This window comes from Tenebrio molitor, chromosome 1 (assembly GCF_963966145.1).
Source record: "Tenebrio molitor chromosome 1, icTenMoli1.1, whole genome shotgun sequence".
Lineage (NCBI taxonomy): Eukaryota > Metazoa > Arthropoda > Insecta > Coleoptera > Tenebrionidae > Tenebrio > Tenebrio molitor.
The window spans coordinates 28,858,797-28,864,256 of record NC_091046.1 but is presented as its reverse complement, the minus strand read 5'-3'; the positions used below and the strand labels follow the sequence as shown (position 1 = coordinate 28,864,256).

Here is a 5,460-nt window from a genome sequence, read left to right as displayed (position 1 = left end):
TAATGAAATAATCGCAGAAATGTGATTTTCCACCCCTATTCTCCAGTATGGCGGGGCGAGCGACAACCCCCCAAGGTCGCAAACTCGGCAATATTAATAATATGCCTGATACTAGTTGAAGATACCTGCCAAGTATAAACTTTTCTGTACCTTTTGCAAGGTGGAGCCATTTTTATGTCTCTATTGACTGGACTAGTATAGATATGTAAAAAGTTCTCGACTGGCGAGTTCCTTTGTTAGGCACGTAGTTCGTAGTTCGTGTTATAAACTGATACAACTGCATATACAGGGTCTATCAGAACTGGCGGACCAAAATAATACGATGAAATCATCATCTTCTGGGAATAATAGGAAAAATATTTTAAAAAATCCATCCTCATTGGATTTTAAAATAAGAACGTTGTTAATTGACCAATCGCGTGTAGATATAAAATGACATAATAAATTATTTCTGACAATTACAATAGTACAACGTGATCAAGAATGACTGAGTCTGTTGGTAACAATGAAAATTTGAACGATTTTGGTACCACTGTAATCTAAACGCATTTCCGGTTGTCAGCTTTGACAGGCGAATTTGACGTTTACCATCAAAGGGTCATTTTTCTATTAGCATAAACATACCCGACATAACCAAAATTTTTTTTTAATGTCCTGTCAAGTTAAAACATCCGGTCAGTGCCAATCACGAAACAGAAAAACACCAATATTTTTCAGTTGTTTCATTGCCAACAGACTCAGTCATTGTTGATCACGCTGTATATTAAAGAAGGAGTTTTATAAGGGTTGATTTGGCGCACGAGTCCCAGGTGTAGAAAACGACCCGTAGCATTATATTCCAAAAAAGTCCAAGGTTTTAACCAAAGAAGACGTTGAACTGTTTCTGTTGGACGTTCCTGATTGTTGCACCATGATTTTTAACATCATGATAATACATGTGTACAAATAAAACAGAATTACATATCTAATGTAAATCGGTGGCTTGGAGCTAAAAGGGCCAACGTCAATAATTTGCTGTTTTGAGTTAATCATTGCATTCGATTTCTTTTCTTGCTTTTCTTCATATTCAAGCAATAACATAGGTATGCATAAATTCATAAATATAATGGTAGCCAATGTCTCTATGAACTCATCTACATCAGTTATAAGGCCCAATATCGTTTTGGCCGATATGCGATTGCAATTTTCTCAAATGTGAGAATTTTGACATTGGCCCTTTTAGCTTCAAACCACAGAAATAATGCTACTATGGGGCCAGTTTATAGAATGAGAATTAAATATTTACTTCGAATTAAATTTTAATGCGCGATTAACCCATGAATCCGAAACTTCGATTGGTTCAATCTTATCACGTGTTCAGTTAATCTCGTATTTTATTACGATTAATTTAATTTCGCTTTTGTAAACTGGCCCTATAACTTGTAAAACTAACAGTTAACCTGTAAAAATTTTACAAGTTAGTAACTTGTAAAAATAAACTTTCTTGATTAATACGGTGTTTTGATAAATTGACGTTTACAAATTAGTAACAAATGAAGATGCTTATCAGTAGAGTCAACTCGTACATTGCTATTCAAAAGTGTGAAGCTTCCAGCTCCAACACCAGCCAATAGATCCGGGGCCTTCTACAGGTGCACCCACCTTTTTTAGTCTCACTGTGGGTTCTAAGCACATTCTAAGTTCTAACACTTCTAACGACTGGAATCCAATCCTCGAGTTTCTCATCGACTATCCGTAATACCAACCTGAAAAGTATATGCTTTCCATTTTCCTAAACAGACATTGAAACTATTCTTCGACGGGATACCAATATGTACAAGCAACAAAAACTTTTCGAGAACCCAAGAAAACCTTTAAAAATTTGAGGCAATCGATGGACGAAAATATAGAGAGATGTACCTATACATTTACTGATTTTCGGAGATTTCAACTTCCCAAATATTACTTGGCCAATTACTCGCCACGCTGAAGGTAATAATTCAAGTACCTTATTCGCCGAGACTCTACTTCAATACTCTACTCTACTTCAATAATCTAATGCAACTTGTAACTACACCGACGCGTTTCAGAACCGGACAAAATCCAAGTCTCATAGATTTAATATTCCTAACAAATGATGTCAACCTTATAACAAGCATTGACTACTGTTCTCCTATTGATATTTCGGATCATTGTATCTCAGAGACGTCACTACAATTTCTTCTTGCTGAATCCGATAAATATGTAAATAAAGTTTACACCAAACTTCAATTTGAAAATTTAAAATTGGACCTAGCCCATGTCACTGGACTCAAATGTGTTCTGCCCATGACTGTTCTTCAGTTTGGAAAATTTTTGACAACACTCTTAAGAATCTCATAAAACAACACTGTTCAGTATCGCGTTAAATATAATTCGAGCAAACCATGGAAACGTCTCTGGCAAAAATATAAAAAATCTAGACTTGTTGAGGATTACGAACAACATCGGGAATTCTCAAACAATTTGAAGAACAATCTAAGAAAGGCCAGGCAAAAATATGAGACACAACTTTTAACCAGGGGTACCAAAGCAGTGTACAGGTATGTCCGACGTAAGCTCACATTGAAAGTAGCTGTCTCCCTGGTCAGAAATAACAATAATATACTTGCAGAGAGTGATCTTTAGTCAGCAAACATACTATACTATACTTTGTCCAGCTAGAGATTGGGAGATTTTAAATTGTATTAAATTCACCCAACACTACAAAATGCACTAGAATACATTAATTAGAGCATAATTTCAGGGCAAAAATGTTACTGCTTGAAGGATATATTTCAAATTTGCGTTAGGTACTAACTACTTCCTCTACGTAAAATTTAGTGGTTTTTATGTCAACCAATCTCTCGCACTGGACAAACTTTAGCAGATTATTTTGGTAGTGTTTTCGTTACGGAACAAGTAGGTCCTCTACCACCAAATATAGGAAATAAAGTACCACTCTCTTGAGAACATTGAATTTAGTTAAGATGCAGTTCTGTCCTTACTTTCCAAACTCTCTGAAACTAGTTCTCCCGGGCCTGATAATATCCGCTTAAGGTATTGAAAGCTTGACCTAAGAACTTCATGAACCGCTATCTTTTATAATGTCTTCCTCTTTCCAGTCTTCAGTATTACCAGATTCATGGTTAAAGGCAATTGTCAGACCTATCTTCAAGAAGGGAGATTAGTCTTACATCGGTCTCATGCAAGCTCATGGAAAAAATAATTTCAAGTAAAATCATATCGTTCTTAAGCCAACACGAATTAGTTCATAAAAACCAACACGGATTTCTACCTAAATGATCAGAGTATGTTGCACTCCATGGACTACTCGTATACAGGGTGTGGCACAACTCACGCCCCAGAGGAAAATGACTTGTGCCGACAGCAATAACATTCTTATCTGCTTTTTTAATCGACTTAGAAGCATATCAAATCCACCAATCCCGTTAGTCAAGCTCGGAAAAACTAGGGGAGAACAGAATGAATGAGGGCGTTGCTTGGTTTCCAAAAATATTATCATTCTACTCAAAATATCTGGTCGACTGTATTTTATTGTCAAATTTAGCACATTATTGCACTGTCAAAAAAATGTAGGTTAAGAATAATGTCAATAAATTTAATAAAAGTTGTCATCGTATAGCCCGCAACTATTAATACAAATTTATTATTGGGCGGAAGTCGTAAAGCAAACAACAAATGGTGGTTCTAAAAAGAAGCGAGTTTAATAGAACGAAAGCAAATAATAACAAAACGAAACACAAACAAAACTCAAAGAAAGAAGAATTAAAGGAGATGCTCAAAATGTCCACCATTCATTTGGAGACACAGTTGTGCACGCCGTAGTAAGTTTAATTTAGAGGCTCTGACCATTTCAGGTGTAATTGTTGCAAAAGCTTTTTGTAATCTGTTTCGAAGATCCTCCTCGTTATGAATGGGTCGGTTGTAAACAACGTTTTTCACGTACCCCCCATAAGAAAAAATCCAGAGGATTGAGATCCGGAGATCATGCAGGCCAGTGGCGTGGACCACCTCGTCCGATCCAAGGATTAGGATACATTCGATTCAAAATACCTTGCACATTGCGACTGAAATGGGGTGGTGCCCCGTCATGTTTGAACCACTGATTTACGAGAAAAATCAATGGAATATTTTCAAGTAAATGAGCCAGTTCCATGTTTAAAAAGTTTACGTACACAGCTCCTGTTAAACGCATAGGGAATTCAAAAGGTCCGATCTGAAAATAAAGAATACCTAAACACGCTTTCTTTATTTTTTCAATCTTGACTTACCACTGAATCTTCCACTAGTCCTGACTACAAATTTACGGAAAATCGACGCTGAAATGCACGCGGATAAGTAGTCCTTGGATTATCGTACGACCAGACATGCAAATTTCGATGGTTGAAACATCCCTGCCGACCAAAACTTGATTCGTCCGAAAACAAGATCCGTGAAATAAAATTTTCATCTTCTGCCGCTTTATTACGCAACCAAACACAAACATTTCTTCGAGCAGGGTAATCTTCTGGTTCGAGATGTTGCACCCGAGTATAGTGGAAAGGATGAAGTATGTTCTCATTCAAAACGCGATGTACCGATCTGCTGGAGATATCTACCTCTTGGGCAATTTCTCTTATACTCCTAGTTCCATCTTCTTCAACGATATTCAGTATTGCCTCTTCATTAGCCAAGGTCCGTGCGGTTCGTGCACCTCCGCCAATTTCATTTCGATTCGGCAAAACTTTCCCTGTTTCTTGAGCCCTAGCAAGTATGTACTCTCAAAATTGTTTTGTGATCAGGAGAAGGTCGGTCAGGAAAACGATCAGAGAAAATTCTTGCTGCCTTCCTAGTGTTCCGTCCGCATTCTCCAAAGATAATCAACATCTCAACATAATCGGCAGCTGAATACATTTCGGCAGAGTTTTGCAACACGATTTCAGATCTTGAAAAAACAATTAAAAAAAAATTAAAATGTTTAAATTGTCAAGATGACACAAACATCTGTCAAAAAAAGCAGTGGACCATTTGATTATAAAAAGTTTCGCGCGGTTCGATAATATTCGATTGCGTAGCGACCAATTAAGTCCTCGATTGTATTCTCGTCTGATTGGTCAATTTCGCAATGTCTTTTCTCGCTTATTTTGAGAGTAAAAAAAATATAGTTTTTAATTTACGTTTCAGCGTAATCCCACGAATTTGCCAGTCTTCTGTGGGGCGTCAGTCCTGCCATTCCCTGTATATTGGACATCTTGCTTAGATAAGTGTCAATCTCTGGATATTGTATACTTTGATTTCGAAAAGGCATTTGATCGAGTTCCACAGCGCGGACTCATTCACAAATTAGAACATAACGGGATAAGGGAATGTTACTTGCCTGGATTGAAGCCTTCTTATCTAACAGGTCTTTCAAAGTTAAAGTAGGTAATGTTTATTCTGGCAAATGTCCAGTTGTGTCTG

General features: G+C 37.1%; 1 long non-coding RNA gene across 1 annotated transcript; it reads right to left on the bottom strand.

Moving 5' to 3' along the window:
* Nucleotides 1-3,396: 3,396 nt before the first annotated feature.
* Nucleotides 3,397-5,240, bottom strand: LOC138122416 (uncharacterized). The gene is made up of 2 exons (XR_011156490.1): nt 4,293-5,240; nt 3,397-4,237 (listed from the first exon to the last, which is right to left on the bottom strand). It is a non-coding gene; the product is annotated as an uncharacterized lncRNA (long non-coding RNA).
* Between the last annotated feature and the right edge of the window lie 220 nt (nt 5,241-5,460).